The 24,363-nt window shown below is 40.4% G+C and overlaps 1 protein-coding gene across 2 annotated transcripts in view; it reads right to left on the bottom strand.

The window, feature by feature from the left end:
• The window catches only part of TAB3 (TGF-beta activated kinase 1 (MAP3K7) binding protein 3), a 112,930-nt gene extending 91,551 nt beyond the window's left edge, over positions 1 to 21,379 (bottom strand). For both annotated transcript variants that reach the window (XM_036839521.1, XM_036839522.1), the window contains exon 1: positions 21,143 to 21,379. The gene's annotated coding sequence lies outside the window, so the exon portion shown is untranslated. The remainder of the gene's footprint in view (positions 1 to 21,142) is intronic.
• Between the last annotated feature and the right edge of the window lie 2,984 nt (positions 21,380 to 24,363).

Below are 24,363 nucleotides of genomic sequence, written 5' to 3'. Positions count from 1 at the left end.
AATAATTAACTATCAAAAAGAGATATTAAGAAAATAATACCATTTACAACTGCATCAAAAAGCATAAACTACCTAGGAATAAATCTAACCAAGGAGGTTAAAGACCTATATACTGAAACCTACAAGACACTGACAAAAAAACTGAAGACAGAAATAGAAAGATAGTCTATGCTCATGGATTGGGAGAATTAATACTGTTAAAATGTCTATACTACCCAAAGCAATCTAAAGATTCAATGAAATCCCTATCAACATTCCAATGGTATTTTTCACAAAAAGATAAACAATCCTAAAATTTGTATGGAATCACAAAAGACCTCCAATAGCCAATCTTGAGAAATAAGAACAAAGCTGGAGGCATCATGCTTTCTGGTTTCAAACTATATTACAAAGTTATACTAATCAAAACAGTATGGAGGGAGACCTTCAAGATGGCAGAGGAGTAAGACGTGGAAATCACCTTCCTCCCCACTAATATATCAAAAATACATCTACATGTGGGACAACTCCTACAGAACACCTACTGAATGCTAGCAGAAAACCTCAGACTTCCCCAAAGGCAAGAAACTCCCCACGTACCTCAGTAGGGCAAAAGAAAAAAGAGACAAAAGAATAGGGACAGGACTTGCACCTCTGGGAGGGAGCTGTGAAGGAGGAAAAGTTTCCACACACTAGGAAGCCCCTTCACTGGCGGAGACGGGGGTGGGGGTGGCGGGGGGGGGGAAGCTTCAGAGCCATGGAGGAGAGCGCAGCAACAAGGGTGGAGAGGGCAAAGCAGAGAGATTCCCACACAGAGGATCGGTGCCGACCAGCACTCTCCAGCCCGAGAGGCTTGTCTGTTCACCCACCGGGGAGGGTGGGGGCTGGGAGCTGACGGTCGGGCTTCTGAGGTCAGATCCCAGGGAGAACACTGGGGTTGGCCGCGTGAATACAGCCTGAAAGGGGCTAGTGCGCCACAGCTAGCCAGGAAAAAGTCTGGAACTGCCTAAGAGGCAAGAAACCATTGCTTTGGGGTGTGCGAGGAGAGGGGATTCAGAGCACCACCTAAACGAGCTCCAGAGATGGGCGCGAGCCGCAGCTATCATTGCAGACACCAGAAATGGGCATGAAATGCTAAGGCTGCTGCTGCAGCCACCAAGAAACCTGTGTGCAAGCACAGCTCACTCTCCACACCTCCCCTCCCGGGAGCTTGTGCAGCCCGCCACTGCCAGGGTCCCGAGATCCAGGGACAACTTCCCTGGGAGAACACACGGCGTGCCTCAGGATGTTGCTATGTCATGCTGGCCTCTGCCGCCGCAGGCTTGCCCCGCATTCCATACTCCTCCCTACCACCGGCCTGAGTGAGCCAGAGCCCCCTAATCGGCTGCTCCTTTAACCCCGTCCTGTCTGGGAGAGAACAGATGCCCTCAGGAGACCTACACGCACAGCCGGGGCCAAATCCAAAGCTGAATCCCAGGAGCTGTGAGAACAAAGAAGAGAAAGGGCAATTTCTCCCAGCAGCCTCAGGAGCAGCAGATTAAATCTCCACAATCAACTTGATGTATCTTGCATCTGTGGAATACCTGAATAGACGAGTCATTCCAAAATTGAGGTGGTGGACTTTGGGAGCAACTGTAGACCTGGGGTTTGCTTTCTGCATCTGATTTGTTTTGAGATTTATGCTTATCTTAAGTCAGTATTTAGAGATTATTATCATTGGTAGATTTGTTTATTGATTTGGTTGCTCTCTTCCTTTGTTTTATATAGAGAGAGACATTTCTTTTTCCTTTTTCTCTTTCTGTGAGTGTGTATGTGTACATTTCTTTGTGTGATTTTGTCTGTATAGCTTTGCTTTTACCATTTGTCCTAGAGTTCTGTCTGTCCATTTTTTTTCTGTGTGTTTTTTTTTGTTTTTTAGTATACTTTTTAGCACTTGTTATCATTGGTGGATTTGTTTCTTAGTTTAGTTTCTCTCTCTTTTTTTCTCTTTTTTTTATTACTTTTTAAGTTTCTTTTATTTTTAATAATTATTTTTCAATTTTTACCTTAATAACTATTTTATTTTATCCTTTTCTTTTTTTTATTTTTTTCTCCTTTTTCTTCTGAGCCGTGTGGATGACAGGGTCTTGCTGTTCCGACCGGGTGTCAGGCCTGTGCCTCTTGAGGTGGGAAGGCCGAGTTCAGGACACTGGTCCACTAGAGACCTCCCGGCTCCACGTAACATCAAATGGCGAAAGCTCTCCCAGAGATCTCCATCTCAACGCTAAGACCCAGCTCCACTCAATGACCAGAAAGCTACAGTGCTGGACACCCTATGCCAAACAACTAGCAAGACAGGAACACAATCCCACCCATTAGCAGAGAGGTTCCTAAAATCATAATAAGGACACAGACACCCCAAAACACACCACCGGACACAGTCCTGCCCACCAGAAAGACAAGATCCAGCTTCATCCACCAAAACACAGGCACCAGTCCCCTCCACCAGGAAGCCTACACAACCCACTGAACCAACCTTACCCACTGGGGGCAGACACCAAAAACAACGGGAACTACGAACCTGCAGGCTGCAAAAAGGAGACCCCAAACACAGTAAGTTAAGCAAAATGAGAAGACAGAGAAACACACAGCAGATGAAGGAGCAAGGTAAAAACCCACCAGACCAAACAAATGACAAGGAAATAGGCAGTCTACCTGAAAAAGAATTCAGAGTAATAACAGTAAAGATCCAAAATCTTGGAAATAGAATGGAGAAAATACAAGAAATGTTTAACAAGGACCTAGAAGAAATAAAGAGCAAACAAACAATGATGAACAACACAATAAATGAAATTTAAAATTCTCTAGAAGGAATCAATAGCAGAATAACTGAGGCAGCAGAACGGATAAATGACCTGGAAGATAAAATAGCGGAAATAACTACCACAGAGCAGAGTAAAGAAAAAAGAATGAAAAGAATTGAGGACATTCTTACAGACCTCTGGGAGAACATTAAACGCACCAACATTCGAATTATAGGGGTCCCAGAAAAAGAAGAGAAAAAGAAAGGGACTGAGAAAATATTTGAAAAGATTACCATTGAAAATTTCCCTAATATGGGAAAGGAAATAGTTAATCAAGTGCAGGAAGCGCAGAGTCCCATAAAGGATAAATCCAAGGAGAAACGCCAAGACACATATTAATCAAACTATCAAAAATTAAATAAAAAGAAAAATATTAAAAGCAGCAAGGGAAAAACAACAAACAACATACAAAGGAATCCCCATAAGGTTAACAGCTGATCTTTCAGCAGAAACTCTGCAAGCCAGAAGGGAGTGGCAGGACATATTTAAAGGGATGAAAGGGAAAAACCTACAATCAAGATCACTCTACCCAGCAAGGATCTCATTCAGAGTTGACGGAGAAGTTAAAACCTTTACAGACAAGCAAAAGCTAGAAGAATTCAGCACCACCAAACCAGCTTTACAACAAATGCTAAAGGAACTTCTCTAGGCAGGAAACACAAAAGAAGAAAAAGACCTACAATAACAAACTTAAACAACTAAGAAAATGGTAATAAGAACATACATACCGATAATTACCTTAAATGTAAATGGATTAAATGCTCCCACCAAAAGACACAGACTGGCTGAATGGACACAAAAACAAGACCCATATATATGCTGTCTACAAGAGACCCACTTCAGATCTAGGGACACATACAGACTGAAAGTGAGGGGATGGAAAAAGATATTCCATGCAAATGGAAATCAAAAGAAAGCTGGAGCACCAATTCTCATATCAGACAAAATAGACTTTAAAATAAAGACTATTACAAGAGACAAAGAAGGACACTACATAATGATCAAGGGATCAATCCAGGAAGAAGATATAAAAATTGTATATATTTATGCACCCAACACAGGAGCACCTCAATACATAAGGCAAACGCTAACAGCCATAAAAGGGGAAACCGAGAGTAACACAATCATAGTAGGCGACTTTAACACCCCACTTTCACCAATGGACAGATCGTCCAAAATGAAAATAAATAAGGAAACACAAGCTTTAAATGGTACATTAAAAAAAAGAACTAAATTGATATTTATAGGACATTCCACCCAAAAACAACAGAATACACTTTCTTCTCAAGTGCTCATGGAACATTCTCCAGGATAGGTCGTATCTTGGGTCACAAATCAAGCCTCGGTAAATTTAAGAAAACTGAAATCATATCAAGTATCTTTTCCAACCACAACGCTATGAGACTAGATATCAATTACAGGAAAAAAATCTGTAAAAAATACAAACACATGGAGGCTAAACAATACACTACTTAATAATCAAGAGATCACTGAAGAAATCAAAGAGGAAATCAAAAAATACCTAGAAACAGATGACAATGAAAACACGGCGACCCAAAACCTATGGGATGCAGTAAAAGCAGTTCTAAGACGGAAGTTTATAGCAATACAATCCTACCTCAAGAAAAGAGAAATATCTCAAATAAACAACCTAACCTTACACCTAAAGCAATTCAAGAAAGAAGAACAAAAAACCCCCAAAGTGAGCAGAAGGAAAGAAACCATAAAGATCAGATCAGAAATAAATAAAGAAGAAATGAAGGAAAGGATAGCAAAGATCAATAAAACTAAAAGCTGATTCTTTGAGAAGATAAACAAAATTGATAAACCATTAGCCAGACTCATCAAGAAAAAAAGGGAGAAGACTCAAATCAATAGAACTAGAAATGAAAAAGGAGAAGTAACAACTGACACTGCAGAAATACAAAGGATCATGAAAGATTACTACAGGCAACTATATGCCAATAAAATAGACAACCTGGAAGAAATGGACAAATTCTTAAAAAAGCACAACCTTCCGAGACGGAACCAGGAAGAAATAGAAAATATAACCAGACCAATCACAAGCACTGAAATTGAGACTGTGATTAAAGATCTTCCAACAAACAAAAGCCCAGGACCAGATGGCTTCACAGGAGAATTCTATCAAACATTTAGAGAAAAGCTCTATCAAACATTTAGAGAAAAGCTAACACCTACCCTTCTCAAACACTTCCAAAATATAGCAGAGGGAGGAACACTCCCAAACTCATTCTACAAGGCCACCATCACCCTGATACCAAAACCAGACAAAGATGTCACAAAGAAAGAAAACTACAGGCCAATATCACTGATGAACATAGATGCAAAAATCCTCAACAAAATACTAGCAAACAGAATCCAACAGCACATTAAAAGGATCAGACACCATGATCAAGTGGGGTTCATCCCAGGAATGCAAGGATTCTTCAATATACACAAGTCAATCAATGTGATACACCATATTAACAAATTCACGGAGAAAAACCATACGATCATCTCAACAGATGCAGAAAAAGCTGTTGACAAAATTCAACACCCATTTATGATAAAAACCCTCCAGAAAGTAGGCATAGAGGGAACTTTCCTCAACATAATAAAGGCCATATATGACAAACTCACAGCCAACATCGTTCTCAATGGTGAAAAACTGAAACCATTTCCACTAAGATCAAAACAAGACAAGGTTGCTCACTCTCACCACTATTATTCAACATAGTTTTGGAAGTTTTAGCCACAGCAATCAGAGAAGAAAAAGTAATAAAAGGAATCCAAATCAGAAAAGAAGAAGTAAAGCTGTCACTGTTTGCAGATAACATGATACTATACATAGAGAATCCTAAAGATGCCACCAGAAAACTACTAGAGCTCATCAATGAATTTGGTAAAGTAGCAGGATACAAAATTAATGCACAGAAATTTCTTGCATTCCTATACACTAATGATGAAAAATCTGAAACAGAAATTAAGGAAACACTCCCATTTACGACTGCAACAAAAAGAAGAAAACACCGAGGAATAAACTCATCTAAGGAGATGAAAGAACTGTATGCAGGAAACTATAAGACACTGATGAAAGAAATTAAAGATGATACAAACAGATGGAGAAATATACCATGCTCTTGGATTGGAAGAATCAACATCATGTGAAAATGACTATACTACCCAAAGCAATCTACAGATTCAATGCAATCCCTATCAAACTACCAATGGCATTTTTCATAGAACTAGAACAAAAAATTTCACAATTTGTGTGAAAACACAAAAGACCCTGAACAGCCAAAGCAATATTCAGAAAGAAAAACAGAGCTGGAGGAATCAGGCTCCCTGACTTCAGGCCATACTACAAAGCTACAGTAATGAAGACAACATGGTACTGGCACAAAAGCAGAAATATCGATCAATGGAACAGGACAGAAAGCCCAGAGATAAACCCACGCACATATGATCACCTTATTTTTGATAAAGGAGGCAAGAATATACAACGGAGAAAAGACAGCCTCTTCAGTAAGTGGTGCTGGGAAAACTGGACAGCTACATGTAAAAGAATGAAGTTAGAACACTCCCTAACACCATACACAAAAACAAACTCAAAATGGATCAAAGACCTAAATGCAAGGCCAGACACTATAAAACTCTTAGAGGAAAATATAGGCAGAACACTCTATGACATAAATCACAGGAAGATCCTTTTTGACCCACCTCCTAGAGAAATGGAAATAAAAACAAAAATAAACAAATGGGACCTAATGAAACTGAAAAGCTTTTGCACAGCAAAGGAAACCATAAACAAGACAAAAAGACAACCCTCAGAATGGGAGAAAATATTTGCAAATGAAGCAACTGACAAAGGAGTAATCTCCAAAATTTACATGCAGCTCAATATCAAAAAAACAAACAACCCAATCCAAAAATAGGCAGAAGACCTAAATAGACATTTCTCCAAAGAAGATATACAGACTGCCAACAAACACATGAAAGAATGCTCAACATCACTAATCATTAGAGAAGTGCAAGTCAAAACTACAATGAGGTGTCACCTCACACCATTCAGAATGGCCATGATGAAAAAATCTACAAACAATAAATGCTGGAGAGGGTGTGCAGAAAAGTGTACCCTCCTGCACTGTTGGTGGGAATGTAAATTGATACAGCCACTATGGAGAACAGTATGGAGGCTCCTTAAAAAACTAAAAATAGAACTACCATACGACCCAGCAATCCCACTACTGGGCATAGACCCTGAGAAAACCATAATTCAAAAAGGGTCATGTACCACAATGTTCACTGCAGCTCTATTTACAATAGCCAGGACATGGAAGCAACCTAAGTGTCCATCCACAGATGAATGGATAAAGAAGATGTGGCACATGTATACAATAGAATATTACTCAGCCATAAAAAGAAACTAAAGTGGGTTATTTGTAGTGAGGTAGATGGACCTAGAGTCTGTCATACAGAGTGAAGTCAGAAAGAGAAAAACAAATACCGTATGCTAACACATACATATGGAATCTAAAAAAAAAAAAGGTTCTGAAGAACCTAGGGGCAGGACAGGAATAAAGATGCAGACATAGAGAATGGACTTGAGGACATGGGGAGAGGGAAGGATAATCTGGGACGAAGTGAGAGAGTGGCATGGACTTACATATACCCCCAAATGTAAAACATAACTAGTGGGAAGCAGCCACATAGCACAGGGAGATCAGCTCGGTGCTTTGTGACCACCTAGAGGGGTGGGACAGGAAGGGTGGGAGGGAGGGAGATGCAAGAGGGAGGAGATATGGGGATATATGTATATGTATAGTTGATTCACTTTATTATAAAGCAGAAACTAATACACCACTGTAAAACAATTATACTCCAATAAAGATGTTAAAAAAAAAAAGTAATACACGTCCTGAAAAATGGCTTAGGCGCTCCTCCACTCCCACCCTGTGACCTCTGTTTCGGACTTGGGTCTTTGTGCTGTTTTTCAGGGACTGTTTTGAGCTTAGCTGTCCTGATATACATAGTGGTGGTACCGTTGAAAAGGACCTCAGAGTTGAGGACAGGATGAATATCAAAGTCATAATTTAATTTAAAAAAAAACAGTATGGAATTGGCATAAAAACAGACACATAGATCAATGGTACAGAACAGAGTCCAGAAATAAACCCACACATATAGGGTCAGGTCAACTAATTTATGACAAAGGAGCCAAGAATATACAATGGGAAAATGAGTCTCTTCAATAAATGGTGTTGGGAAAATTGGACAGCCACATGCAAAACAATAAACGGACCACTATGTTACACTATACCCAAAAATTAATTCGAAATGGATTAAAGACATGACTGTGAGACCCAAAACCATAAAACTCCTAGAAGAAAACATAGGCAGTAAGCTCCTTGGCATAGGTCTTGGTGATCATTGTTTGGATCTGACACCAAAAGCAAAGGCAACAAAAGCAAAACTAAACAAGTTGGATTACATCAAACCAAAAACGCTTCTGCACAGTGAAGGAAACATCAAGAAATGAAAAGGCAACCTACAGAGTGGGAGAAAATATTTTCAAATCATACATCTGATAACAGACTAATATTCAAAACATACAAAAAAACTCACACAACTCAACAGGAAAAAAAACAATCTGATTAAAAAATGGGTAGATGTGAATAGACATTTTTCCAAAGAAGACATATAGATGGCCAAAAGGTACATGAAAAGGTGCTTAACATCACTAATCATCAGGGAAATGCAAATCAAAACCGCAATGAGATACCACCTCACACCTCTCAGAATGACTATTATCAAGAAGACAAGAAATAACAAGTGCTGGCAAGGATGTGAGAAAAGGGAACCCTTGTGCACTGTTGGTGGTAATGTAAATTAGTGCAGCCACTATGGAAAACAGTATGAAGGTTCCTCAAAAATATCAAAAATAGAACTACCATACAAATCCAGCAATTCCATGTTTGGGTATTTATCTAAAGAAAACAAGAACACTAATTTGGAAAGCTGTATGCACCCCCATGTTCACTGCAGCATTATATAAATTATAAAATAGCCAAAATATGGAAACAACCTAAGGGTCCATCAAGGAATGAACGGATAAAGGAAACTGTGGTGTATTATTCAGCCTTAGAAAAGAATGAAACCTTGCCATTTGTGACAGCATGGATGGACCTCAAGGGCATTATGCTAAGTGAAAAAAGTCAGAGGAAGAAAACATCATATGGTCTCTATTATATGCAACATCATATGGGCTCCATTATATGCAGAATCTTAAAAAGAAAAAAAAAGCTCATAGATACAGAAAACAGATTTGTGATTGCAAGAGGTGGGAGTGGAAGAAATGGGTGAACTTGTTTTGTTTTAGTTTAAATAAATAGAAAAAACAAATTTTTTTTAAAGAAAGAGCAGGTACATTCCTTAACTCATTTTACAAGTCCACCAAAACTGGACAATAAAACAAAATTAGAGGCCAATCTCACTCAAGAACAAATATACAAAGTTCCTATGTTAAGTAAGAGGAAAACGTGATAATGACCAAATTCGGTTTATTCCTGGAATGCAAAGTTGATTTGGCATTAGGAAATCTATCGATATAATTTGATTCAAGAAGCAAAATAATATATTAACAATAGGAAAAGCATTTGATAAAATCGAGTATCACTCATGATATGAGCTCTTACCAAACCAAGAACAGAATGAAACTTTAATAGAGTAACAGGGAAAAAATTACACCAAGTATCATATTTAGAGAAGAAATGTTGAAAGTTTCCCCTTTGAGAAAGGGAACTAGACAATAGTGCCCTCTACTACCACTTCTATTCACTTAGTTTATGTTATAATCTAAGTACTAGTCAGAACACTAAGAAACAAAGGTGTAACAGTTTGAAAGGAAAAAACAAGATTCTAAAAGATAAATTCCTAAAAGTAATAAATGTTTAGCACAACTGATAGATACAAGCTTGATATACAAAAGTCAATCGTATTTTTACAAACAAATGAAATCTATAAAAACTTACAATATCAAAAAATATCAAGATCTAGGAATAAAACTCTCAAAAGCTGTGAATGACTTTTGGAGAAAATTATAAACATTATTGAGAAAAATTAAAGAGGACCTAAATAAATGGAGTGGTATATCATGTTCATGAATTAGAAAGCAACATGATAAAGTTGTCAATTCTTCCTAAATTGCTCTATAGATTCCATGCAAATTCAGTCAAAATCCCTTGGTATGTTGTGTCAGTGTGTGTATGTGTGATGTGTGGGACGTTCCAAGATGATACTAAAATTCACATAAATGTGCAAAGGGCCAAGAATAGCCAAGATGCTCTCAAAGGACAATTGGGTGGAAGAACTTGTTCTACTGAACATCAAGACTTACGATAAAGCTACAGTAAAGAAGACAGTGTGGTATCAGTGCAAGGACCAATGGAACAGAACAGACAGCCGAGAAACACAACCAGAGACACAGGAATATCTGATTCCTGACAATAGTAGGGAAAAGACAGTGTGCTGGGCCAATTAGCTATCCATGTGGAAAAAAGTAATATTGTCCTCTTCCTCACACAATGCACAAAAATTACTTTCAGGTAGATGTTAGACCTATATAAGAAAACTAAAACAATAAAGTTTCTGGAAGATGACAGAGAATATCTTCAAGACCTTGGGATAGGAAAGGATATTTTAAACTGAACCTGATGTCTAGTTTAAACATAAAAGAAAACATTGATAAATCAGACTACATTAAAATTAAAACCTTTGGTTTATCAGAAGACACATTAAAAATGAAAAAGCATGCCCTTGCAGTGAGTGAGGGCTCATTTCTAGCATACAGTAAAGAACTTCTACAAGTCAGCAAGTCAAAATAGGCAAGGGAGTACGTGACACATTTCTGAAGGAATACCACCCAAAACAGTTATAAAAGCACAAACCTCAGTCACCTAGATCTAGTTTTAAATCTGACACTTTCCCTAAGATTTACAGACTAAAAGATTTTTACTATATATTAATATTTTCAAAATTGTTTAGATGCCCATATTAAAGTAAGCCAGTTTTCTCATTCTTTCTCTAGTCACAACTCTAAAACAAATACGTATCATTGAAAAAGTCGTGTTTAAGAAATCTTTGCCCACTCCAAGGTCAACAAAGACATTCTCCAAAAACTGAGACCCACCTACATACCCGTCAACAACAGAATGATATATAATGATATATTCACATAATGAAATACACAGTAATGAGAAGGAACAGTTAACAACTATACACAATATAGATAAATCTCACATTCATAATGCTGCAAAAGAGAGTACAGTAGGATTCCATTTATATAAAATACAAAAGTAGGCAAACCTAATCTTTGATGTTAAAAGTCAGGGAAGGGCTTCCCTGGTAGTGCAGTGGTTAAGAATCCACCTGCCAATGCAGGGGACACGGGTTCAATCCCTGGTCCGGGAAGATCCTACATGCCACGGAGCAACTAAGTCCGTGTGCCACAACTACTGAGCCTGCGCTCTAGAGCCCGCATGCCACAACTACTGAAGCCCGCGCGCCTAGAGCCCGTGCTCTGCAACAAGAGAAGCCACCGCAATGAGAAGCCCGCGCACCGCAACAAAGAGTAGCCCCTGCTCACCGCAACTAGAGAAAGCCCTCGCGCAGCAACAAAGACCCAATGCAGCCAAAAATAAAATAATAAATAAAATTAAATTTTAAAAAAAAGTCATGGAAATGGTGGGGGGATGATAGGGCGGCAAGTGACCAAAAGGGCAAACAAAAGGGGCTTCTGAAAGTGGCTGGTCATGTTCACTTTCTTGATCTGGCTGCTGGTACACAAGTGTGCTCAGTTTGTGAAAATTTACTAAACTGTTCACTACTGATGTGTACTTTCTGTACATATATTAAATTTTAATAATTTTTTGATGTGTGCTTTCTGTACATATATTAAATTTTAATAATTTTTTAAATGTGAAAGAGTACCTATTTTTCAAAATTGGTTAGGGGATATGAGAGCAAAAAGGTTTGAAGTCCACTACCTCAGGTCAAAGCACAGAAATTAAATAACTAACAAAAACTAAAAAAGCAGGTATTAGACAACATGCTAATTACCAAAAAATATTGATAGAGCTGTCAAACCAACTAGAGACTCTCAAACTTACAGTAACAATGGTTTGAAACTATTTGAACCCTGAAAGATAAACTGATTTATATCTAGATTAGTGACTAATGCTGATTCATAAAGATCCAAGACAAGCAACTTGATCTTACAGGTTTTTTTAAAATTTTATTCAAGTACAGTTGATTTACAATGTTTTGTTAATTTCTGCAGCACAGCAAAGTGATTCAGTGATATATATATATATATATATATATATACACACATACATTCTTCTTCACATTCTTTTTTTTCTTTTTTTCCCACATTCTTTTCCATTATGGTTTATCACAGGATATTGAATATAGTTCCCTGTGCTATACAGTAGGTTTTTATTAAATAAAAGGGTCTTTCAAATCTTAGAAATGAATAGATTCACACATCTAGTCAAATCTCCTAATTTTATATACAAACGGAGAAACCAACGTCCTTTGAAGTTGGGTGATTTGTCCAAGGTCATAAGCAGCTCTTGATAAGTAGAAACAACTGAAACTATTTAATTAAGTTCTGCCCTCGGCCAATTTTCTCTAAGTTCTAGGGGATTTCCACCCACCAAGAGTACTTGTTTACTGACAGTGTCCCTCAATACATACCATATTCAATTGAAACATTTTCATCCAAATTTTACCAACTCAAAATTAATTTCTTTGCCATCCATGACTAATAGCCAAAAGCTATTTCTGGGGCAGAAAAGATAAGACTTTCTAAAGTAAAGCTCATGATGTGCAACCTAACAGATAACCTTCTGTTTACACTAAGTGATGACTGTGACATCAATCTTAAGGCATATGTCACAATTTAGAATGACAATGGCACCTATAGCATACTATACCCTGAAAAAGACAAAATAAAATCAATCATGACCACAAACTGAAGCCAACACATACAAATGTGCTAAATTAGTAACAAATTATTGTACTAACTTAATATTAATTTCTCAATCAAAATTATAAGTACTTTCTGCAATTCATTCCAGTTAGCTTCTACATCCAATATGAAGTATGCTTTTTATATATCTTTAACATTTTAAAAAGAATGTCTTGTCATTCTGAAGCTAAATCCACCAAAAGTGAACAGTACATAAAACCCATTTAGTCCAACATATTTTTAAATTATAAAAATGCTTTAGTCTCCACCCTAACACCATAGCATTCTTTCCTCTATCATAGGACTCCTCTTATTTCAAACTATAAAGTTCAGTGCCAAGATGAATCCCTGAACTTGCCAACCCCAGGCGAAACACCTGGCCTTTTGAGGACCTGCAGAAAGCTTACATCAGAAAATGGTTTTATGGCCACAGAAACTTATTCACTAAAGATTAAAAATGACCTAACAACTAAATGCAACATGGCACCCTCGAATGGATCCTAAAACAGAAAAGGACATTACAAAGCTTCAGTAATCAAGACAGTTTGGTACTGGCACAAAAACAGAAATATAGATCAATGGAACAGGATAGAAAGCCCAGAGATAAACCCACACACATATGGTCACCTTATCTTTGATAAAGGAGGCAAGCATATACAGTGGAGAAAAGACAGCCTCTTCAATAAGTGGTGCTGGGAAAATTGGACAGGTACATGTAAAAGTATGAAATTAGAACACTCCCTGACACCATGCACAAAAATAAACTCAAAATGGATTAAAGACTTAAGTGTAAGGGCAGACACTATCAAACTCTTAGAGGAAAACATAGGCAGAACACTCTATGACATACATCACAGCAAGATTCTTTTTGACCCAGCTCCCAGAGAAATGGAAATAAGAACACAAATAAACAAATGGGACCTAATGAAACTTAAAAGCTTTTGCACAGCAAAGGAAACCATAAACAAGACCAAAAGACAACCATCAGAATGGGAGAAAATATTTGCAAATGAAGCAACTGACAAAGGATTAATCTCCAAGATTTACAAGCAGCTCATGCAGCTCAATAACAAAAAAACGAACAACCCAATCCAAAAATGGGCAGAAGACCTAAATAGACATTTCTCCAAAGAAGATATACAGATGGCCTACAGACACATGAAAGAATGCTCAACATCATTAATCATTAGAGAAATGCAAATCAAAACTACAATGAGATATCATCTCACACCGGTCAGAATGGCCATCATCAAAAAATCTAGAAACAATAAATGCTGGAGAGGGTGTGGAGGAAAGGGAACACTCTTGCACTGTTGGTGGGAATGTAAATTGATACAGCCACTATGGAGAACAGTATGGAGGTTCCTTAAAAAACTACAAATAGAACTACCATACGACCCAGCAATCCCACTACTGGGCATATACCCTGAGAAAACCATAGGTCAAAAAGAGTCATGTACCAAAATGTTCATTGCAGCTCTATTTACAATAGCCAGGACATGGAAGCAACCTAAATGTCCATCGACAGATGAATGGATAAAGAAGATGTGGCACATATATACAATGGAATATTACTCAGCCATAAAAAGAAATGAAATGGAGGTATTTGTAATGAGGTGGATGGAGTTAGAGTCTGTCATACAGAGTGAAGTAAGTCAGAAAGAGAAAAACAAATACTGTATGCTAACACATATATACGGAATCCAAGGGAAAAAAAAAAAGGCCATGAAGAACCTAGTGGCAAGACGGGAATAAAGACACAGACCTACTAGAGAATGGACTTGAGGATATGGGGAGGGGGGTGGGGTGAGATGTGACAGGGTAAGAGAGTGTCATGGACATATATACACTACCAAATGTAAAATAGATAGCTAGTGGGAAGCAGCCGCATAGCACAGGGAGATCAGCTCGGTGCTTTGTGACTACCTAGAGGGGTGGGATGGGGAGGGTGGGAGGGAGGGAGATGCAAGAGGGAAGAGAAATGGGAACATATTGTATATGTATAACTGATTCACTTTGTTATAAAGCAGAAGCTAACACACCATTGTAAGGCAATTATACTTCAATAAAGATGTTTAAAAAAAAAAAAAAGAAAAGGACATTAGTGGGAAAACTAGTGAAATCAAATAAAATCAGTTTAGCTAATAATAATATACCAATGTTAGTGTCTTAGTTTTGACAAATGTACCATCACTACGTATACCTGGATGAAAGGTATATGGAATTCTGTACTATTTTTGCCTATTTTTAAAAAAATAACTCAGCGAGAATTACCAAAAGTCAAAAGTTTGCACCTCAATTCTGACCCAATCACATGTCCACAGTCAGTATCTTCAAGCAATGTTGTCTCCACATCCCTACAAAGCCTAAAAAGGGGATGAGGAGAGGTTCCCAGAAGGAACCCAGAAAAGCCACAAACACACATACAAAAAAAGATGCTTACTTTAGGCAGGGATGAAAATGAAAAACTATGAAACTATTTCTCAGTGGAAAGGGAAGAGAATAATCCTTTTTAAGTACAAAAGAGGGACTTCCCTCTATTGGTCCAGTGGCTAAGACCCTGTGCTCCCAATTCAGGGGGCCCGGGTTCGATCCCCGGTCGGGGAACTAGATCCCACATGCCGCAACTAAAGATCCCGCATGCTGCAACTAAGACCCGGCGCAGCCAAATAAACAAACAAACAAATAAATAAATAAATATTAAGTACAACAGATATGGGCAGTGGACAGCCAAGTAGAGAGGGGTATTCTAGCAGTCCTAAAACAGTAAAGCTTAATAATATATATATAACATTTCTCATGCACTCACCAATGGGCCAGGTACCGTTTTAACTGCTTTATATATATTAACACATTTAATCCTCCCAAGAACCTTGTAAAATAGGCAGTACTTATATCTACATTTTACATATGAGAAGTTCTGTAAGTGATGGAACAGAGACTGAGGGCAACCACTACACTACACAGCTTTCTGAGGAGCCAAGCCAGGAAAAAGCTCCTGCCTTCTAGAGACCAGGTCCCACTACTTACCCTGTCCTTAGCCTCCACCAGAAGAAAGCCCTCTGCCCAAGGCTTGGGAGTTCTTGCTGGAATCGTGAAGGAATGTGACCCCACCACGCCATCTTCAAGATTGTGTTCATAATCTTTCAGTACCTGATGCACTCAGTGCATATTCTTGTTGAGACACTGTTATACGTAGAAGTTAGTTTTTATAGTACTATCAGTCTTCAAATTCAGATATGCTGGGCTGGCCTGGGAATCTAAATGCCATATGTGACATTATTTCTGTGGGAAAATGGTGCTGACTTCCTAAAAGAAAGTCTTATAAATGAACCATTTAGAAATTAAGGCTCTGTCTACACAGACTCTGGCCTTATAGTTAAACAAATTTTAATAAAGATTACGATTACTAAAATAATCCAGTTTTGCTCATAACGTCAAGGTGGCACAGTTCCTTATACCTAACATAATAGAAATGGTGTTACTGAAAAAAATTAGTTTAATATTTTATGAATTTCCTGCACTATGGCCAATTTTGGTTGTATCCAGCAATGAATATACTGCTCTCCCTGGCCCCCCCTAAGCTTTGCATTTAAAAATTATTAACAAATAAATAAATATATCTTACACACACACAAACACACACCCAGAACAGAAGGGGTGTTATATCAGAAGGTAGCCAAAGTAGTAATAGCAGCAGTAATAATGATGATGACAAAGTAATAATAATAGCAAGAAGAACTAACTCTTTTTGAGCATTTACCATTGCTAGGCATGTTCTAAATACTGTACATCCTCTGGCTCATTTAATCCTCATGAAAATCCTGTGAGGTAGATATTACACTATCCCAATTTCAAAAATGAGGAAACAGGTCAGAGATTAAGCAACTTGCCCAAGATCACAGAGCTAGTTAGTGTCAAAAGTAAGATCTGAACATTTGAGCATTTTACCCCTAGAGATTTTATTTTTAACCACTGCAATCTGTGTGTAATTAAATAATCTAGTAAACTCTTAAAATAAACAGTACTTAACTCAAATTCATTTTGAAAACAAGATTGGTTTGGAGACAAAGAAAAAAAGGTCCCATCTCGCCTTTTATTAGAAATATGTCCTTCAACCAAGCTAAGACTGAACACATTTATGGATAACAAATTCTAAATGTATTTTGCTTTGCTTTTATCACTTTGAAATCCCTCAATTGTTTGAACCATACAAACGGTGGTAACAGCATGCAACTTCAGCAACAAACTAATAAAACTTTACTTTAAAATCTTTTGATTAAAAAAAAAACACTGTCCATGTTTACCACTAAGTAAACTTGGGTAAAATAACTGCAAGAGTTCCAATACCCTTGAAAAGTTTTAGAACAGCAGCAAGAAATAGCGGGAACAACATATCCCTTTTATGACAAAGAAAAATTCTGTTTTTTCCACAACACTGTAACATCTGCTCTAAGGACAAACATTCACCACAAACATTAACCTGGGATAGACTGAACTTCAATTGTATTTCAAAACATGTGCCTAAATTCAGAAATTCTCCACTGACCATCTAAAAAGACTAACAGTTTATCTCCCAGAAGGGCCACCTGATCCACATAACAGATCACTTTGGATAGCTTAACCTGTGCTCCCTACCATCCCATGAGTAATTAACAAAAAGCATGCAACCCCTAACAACTTCTGGAGCACAAGCTGTTTTTTTCAATCACCTACTTGAACCTCAGAACTTGCCTTCCCAGGAAACAAAGATCTAAGGTGCCAGGTTTCCAAGCTAGTCCACTAAAGCTTAAACACCCATAAGGTTACAGGTATAAAAAAATACCGAACCTGCATGGGCAATGTTTCTATGGGAAAACCCATTTAACAGCCAACTTAGAATAAAAGAATATCCCTGCCCCACTAAGCCTTGGAAGTAAAAAAGAATTCTTCCCTCCTCTAACTGGGAGTCAGCTCCCCTAGGACCACAGGCCTAGGCTTCCATGATCAAGGCCAAGGAGGAGGAAAGGCATGAAAGAGGGCAGTCGACAGTGTATCAGGCTTCAGAGTTAGAAGGACAAAAAGGCAGAGCTGTAGTGGAAGGAGATCCTGGGATGAGGAAGGCACGACCTACTTGGGAACAAAGGATGAAGGGTGGGATGGCAGCTGAAAGGAGCAAGGAAGAAGTGTGTGAGGGTCGGGGTGGGCTGCAGAAGACAATGAGGGAAGTGGCTACTCCTGCAGCAGACGTGCTTTTACAAACTTTCCTCCTTAATGCTTCAGAGAGAGAAGGAAAAGAAACCGTGGCAAGGGTCTTGACACTGTCTCCCTCTCTCGGCTACTCTCATTCTCCTTTGCAAGAAAGAATGGCGTGGGTAAAGGGCTCTTGTCCGGGTCCCTCTTGACCTCCTAGAGCACACGGGTTTGGAGAAGGGGAGTGGACTCAGAGTCGTTTCCTTGCCCTCCTTGTCATCATTCATTCTGCCGAAGACTTCAGTGTCAATTGAGAACTAATGGAAAGCTCCAGATACCAGCAGGAACAGCATCAGAAAGAGAGGAAGGAAAGGAAGGAGAGAAATTTGAAGCAGGAGAGAAGTGGGATGTTAGAGGGTCAGACAAATAAATTAATAGAACTGCCAATAAATTAAACTATAATAAATGTTCTTAAATGTTTAGGATTAATTCATTTTGATAGTCTCAAAAATTTCATAGGACCATTTCACTTCTAGACAAATGAATATTTGTGGTCATGGTAATAAACTGAGGCTTATTGTAAGGAAGGTATGAAAATAAACTTCTAAATACATGAGACAATCTCCTGGTGTCTTTTCTTTATATAGTGGCAATATAAATCATTTCAAAAAGGCTTTTTTATTTACTTGGTGAGCACTCAGTTACATTATCATTTGTTGATTTTTTCGCCTCAGTAGCCCAAATACGGTAATTACCTTCACAAGTAAGGAATATATTTAACCCTTTCTTGGGAGTATAACTATTATGAAAAACTTGCTCTTTCATTACCAAACATTGCCCACGAGGACTTCAAGATATTATATTTCAAGCAAAGCTCCAAACTCCATAAAACATAAGCAGATGCGTCCTGAGGAGCACAGGACTTTTTTTTCTTCTGGCCTCTTATGCCCATGTTTCCGGAACTTCAAGCCAGGGATAATTAATTCGACAGGTAAACCTAACCAAATGACCTGGTAGAGGATGAGTGCCAGCACTTAGCATTCTGTTTTTTTTTTAATTTCAGCTTTCAGCGGCTACTCTTCCAGTTGAACTCTCTCTTGAGCAGAGATAATGCCCAGGTAGGCAAGTTCAGCATCAAGTCAAAGATGCAAGAGCAGAGACCAGTGGGGGACAAAAGTGACCAATGACCATGCACTGGGAAGATGTTTCTACTGTTTCACCAGCGTCTCAGGTCTTTCACTCCCTAGCCCCATAAAAGATTATGCTGGATCCCAGAACAGCTGCTGTATTTTCTGCAAACCACAAACTGGGTCCAAAACCTCTGTACTAAATTAAAGAGAAGAAAAACATCTGCTATCAAGTACTTCACTTGCTGGAGAAGGTGGGTGGGTGGGTATGTGTGCGTAAACCTCCAACTTATGATAAAGCAAATTCAAATCTTTATAAACAGTTCATATTTTATTTTAGTAATATAATTTGAAAAGCTACTCAGGACCAGAATAAACAAGATATCTGATCTTTGAAGTATCTTGGGCATGCTGAAACTGAAGGCAAAGATACTGAAAACATTTGAATTTCAGATAGGTCACTACCGACTACTAGGAATCCTCACTAATCAGCAGACTTCTGCTAAAATGTTAACCTCTGGCTAGAAAATGGAAAAATCTGCAAAGAAAAAAAAAATGAGATTATCTTCAGCCACGGACACAGAAAGCTTTTAAGATTACCAACAGAATTGAAAGGTTTCTTTGTAACAAAAATTTCCATTTTCATAAAATGTATACTAATCAGCACATACACTTATGCAGAGTATAGTAGAAAAATCACATATTCTAGAATCAGACACACATGAGTTTGAGTTCTAGCTCCACAATTTACCAGCTATATGACCTACTCAGAAAAGTTACTGAAGAATACTGGAGGTTAGTGTTTATCTGTACAACAAAGATAACATCTTTAGCACAGGGTAGCTATGAGGATTAAATGCAAACATACATAACCCACCAAGCCCAGTGCCTGAATACTCAATGTTAGCTCCCTTTGCTCCAACACAAACTGTACAGAGTGTGTTGACAGTGTGTCAAAGAAACATGTGGAAGAAAATTCAGAGTGACAGAACACAGATTATTACGTTCGGTCAAATATAAAGATAAAAATCACATATGTAATATTTACCTTCACTAAAGTGTGGAAAAGAAGCTAAGTTTGTCAAATTGTTTTTCTTTCCCATTCATTCTTGTTCTTTTACAAACCAGAAATAAATACCTCACATGCCAAAATTGTTGTCTGGTTGACAAACGTTGCTGATGAACATGGAATTGATAAGCCCCGTCTGGACCAAAGGTGACAAGTTTTCTTAAGCAATTTAAATAAATTACGTTTCAATAAGGACATAAATGCTTTGCATCAACGGTATGAACTTCTGACTTTATATGCAGCTTACTTTATAACCCACCTTGTCCCTCATCCCATCCCCCCAAATCCTGCTTTTAGGCACCTTAATAAGCCGGCACACAGCACTAAATTATAGAATTCCAACTGGGAATAACTCTAATCTGTTGTTGGACCTCAGAGGACTGCTTGTGTGATCTTCTTTAAATGAACGTCGACAGTATTTTCTCCTTACTCCACACCTGCCAACAATCATTTGTAAACCTCTTTCAGAACAATTACTACTATCACTACTGACCGTCCCCAGGTCTCTCAACACCCTCGACAACCCCAACCTTGGTGCTGCTAGTCTTCATTCCCAAACGCTTTGCTGGGGCTTGAAACCAGTCCACAGAGGTTCACTGCTTGCAATGCCCAGGGTCCGGCGAGGAAGGACATCATCCCTCTCGGCTCGGGGGGCGAAGGCCAACCCAGGCCCCCGGCCACTCCCTCTCTCCTCGGCCTCCAGGGGCGTCCCGGGAGGGCGCGGGCGCGCCAGGCCCTGCGCAAACCTCCGGCAACTCCGCAGTTCCCGGAGTCCGCCGCAACCCCAGGCCGAGACGAGCCCTCGGGACACCCGCAGACCAGCACACGCCCAGCGCCCGGGAGAGGGGTCACCGGGGCGACCCCAGGGCCACCCCCGACGTCCCGGCTCGGGCAGGTGCCGGGCCTCCTCGCGGACACTCACCCGCAGCCGCTGCTCCCCGTCCGCCGCTGCCGCCGCCTTGCCCTCACGCCAGTCGCCAGCTCCCACGGGGGGTCCGGCCCCGGCACCGCTTCTCCGCCCGACCCCCCCCTTGGGTGCGCGCTGCGCGGGGCCCGGGTCCGGTGAGAGGAGGAGCAGCCGCCGCCGCCGCCGCCCCCTTTCCTCCCTCCTCCTTCAATGCGTCCCTCCCACCGAGACCCGCCTCGTGTTTCCTGGATCCGGTCTCGGCGAGAGCTTGGCAAGCGAACCTCCGGCTTCAGGGTTCGCGTCGAGCGCCGTCGCTCGCCAGGCACAAAGATGGCGCCGCCGGGGGACTGCCGATGGCGATCTCGCGAAGCTTTCCCCACAGCCACGAGGGGGCGGGGACCCACAGGAAAGGCGGTCAATGAGGGTAACCTAAGCTGACTTCACAGCAAACGCTACCCCATATCGGAAACGTGCAGCACCAGGCGAAAGTAATTGCGCCTGCGCGCGGAAGGACGAGGACGCATGCCCAGAACAGCCCCTGAACTAGGACCCAGTTCTCCGTGTTTTACCTGTTTCCTCTGGAAGCGCGGGGCGGAGAAGGAGGGGGCGGAGCAACCAGGACCGAAACCAGGGAAAGGATTGGGCGGGACCCGGAGGCGAAGTGAGAGACGTCCCGTAAGGCTTGGTCATCCTTCCAGAGCACGGACAGCCTACACACTTTGGCGTCTCCGGGAGTCCTCCAACCCCTTGTTCGCCCTACTCTCCCTGTCACCGAGTATTCTTTGCAAAGCCTCAGCTGCCCCTTCATCCTGTTGTCGGTTCGCTTGCTGTATGCAACCACAGCCCTTCTGTTTCTCACATCACCAGCTTTCTCTTTCATTTTGGCACTACATGAGCCTTCCAAATCTCATACTAAAATAGCTGCTTCTGCTGCTGATTTATTTTTCCTCGCTCATTCACTTATTCATTCATTCAAACTCTCTGTTTTTCAGAGTTTCCTATGTGCCAGGTACTGAGGAAACAGATGTGCTCTGACCTCAGGGATCTGTTGGCCTAGGATGGAGATGGGTGAGAAAAAAACAATGATGACAGTTCAGTACAGTGAATTCTGTGATAGAAGTGAGTACAGAGAGGAGTGACAGATATTGGAGGCGGGGTGTCATGAAATACTCTATCAAAGAGAAAATTCTTGAGGGGAGTCTCACAGTCATGGGATTTAGTCCAGTGAATCAGTCGGGGTGATGTCAGGAAACAAACCACCCCCAGTATTTTCACGGAGAGAATTTAATATAAAGAATTGATAATTATATAACCAAAAAGGCAAGAAGAGAACCCTTAACATACTGTTGAGGTAGCAACTGCAGGAAGCAGCTACTATGCCTAGAACTAGTGGAACCAAGGAAAGCAGTTGGGATTATTACAGTCATTACAATTTAGATATTTAGACCAGGGGCCTTGTGGAGCTGAAACTCAGACCTCTGCGGAGGAAGCAGCATCTGCCAATGCTGGTGTCTCCGAGGGAGGCTCCAGATGCTGTGTCTGCAAGTGTGGGGAAAACTGCAAACTGCATCCAACTGCTGCTATGGGAAGGAACTGCCACTGTCCTGAGAGCTTCCAGTCTCCCTGCAGCCTGGGAATGAGAATGAGACACATAAAGCAGAGCTGAACCCGGCCCACATTCTGAAGCAGAGCAGCTCCAGTGTTGAGAACCACTCATTTTAGAAGCTGGATGTGGTCAGAAAGGGAGCCATTCGCTCCTGTCACACACCCACGCATAGTGGGAACCAGTGTGTTAAAACATTTGTAGAAAACCTGCTTCAAGTTCAGGGTTTCGTACCAAACAGAGCTGCCCCAGCCAACTCACAAAACCATGAGTGAGCAATAAATGTGTATTGTAGTGTGGCACTGAGACTTTTGCTTATTACATGGCAAAAGTGGAACAACAGCTCTAGCCACAAAGTGAGCAGGAGTTAGTCTCCTTCTGTCTTCTTGCTCCGCCATCCCTAGATTGCCATCCTAGTACATTTGGTCCAGAATGGCTCAGCACCACATGACATTGCAGTCATTAGGAGAAGGCAGGCCTACCCATTTTCTTTAAGGGCACTATCCATGGGTTGTTAACATCACTTAATCATATTACTGTATCTACCTGCAGGGTAGACTGGGAAATGGGGTCTCATTCAAAGCAGTCTTGTCCCTAGCTAAACATTCTATGACTTTGGAAAAAAGGTTGGGAGGACAACCAGCAACCCCATAAAATAATCAAAACTCAGATCTTGACTTAAAATTATTTCTTCCCTCGCCCAATTGGGTCCTGCCCCCAGTGAGGAGCTTGAAGTCAAGGAAGCAGGTATAACCCTTATCTTTCTGTTTCTTGGGCTTCTATTTCTCCTCCCCTGTTTTGCTAACCGCAGTTTCTTCTCCTCTAGGGAATAAGAGGGTGGGAATGGAGGTGGGCAAATTATTGCTTTACAGGTACAATCATAAGATAGCTTTGTCCTCTCTGGATATGACAGGTGTCTAAAGTCAGCTCTCTCTCTCTCTCTCTCCCGGTTTCATTTGGGGGTTCTTCTTAGGCTCCCACTGGGAAGATTTGATAGCACATCCTAGGACACAAATGATGCTCTTTCTTCTATCTGGCCTCTCTCTCCTCAGCCCCTTGTCTCTTTTACTTTTTGATGCTGCTGTAAGTCCTCTCTAGGCTGTCAGTGCTTTCTATGTGATAGGCATCCAAATGCTGGCTCTCTCATGGGGTGAGTGTGATTCTTCAGCACGTTCCTCATGGCACAGTTGTTTGATATGAATCAAGCTTTTCTAACTTCTTCTCGGTTCCTGCCGTTTGTAGAATACCCAGAACTTCTTACTTCTGGTATCTCCTCATCCATTGGCAGGGCACAAGCAAGAGGCTCAAGCTTTTTTGCTTTGTGCGAAAGTCACTTGATCTGTGGGAAACTCACAGATCGTGGCCATGTTGAACAACAGACATGCTACCCTGTCATTGCTGCTCAGCAAGCTTCCTGCCTTCAGAATTCTTCTGGCAAGAAGCAGGCAGCAGTGTCTATATCAACACAGCTCTCCAAACTCCAGAGATACGTGGTTGGCTCTCCCTAATATTCTCTCTCTAGATTGGACCTATAGGTAGCTGCAGTTCAGTAACCAAGCAGCTGGAGAGTGATACGTCTTGAAGACACTCCTCACTCAGCTCAGAAGCCCCCTCACTTGGCTTTGCCTTCCCC

The sequence above is a fragment of the Balaenoptera musculus genome, chromosome X (genome assembly GCF_009873245.2).
Source record: "Balaenoptera musculus isolate JJ_BM4_2016_0621 chromosome X, mBalMus1.pri.v3, whole genome shotgun sequence".
Taxonomy (NCBI): Eukaryota; Metazoa; Chordata; class Mammalia; order Artiodactyla; family Balaenopteridae; genus Balaenoptera; species Balaenoptera musculus.
The sequence above is the reverse complement of the archived record's forward strand: the minus strand, read 5'-3'. Positions and strand labels throughout refer to the sequence as shown.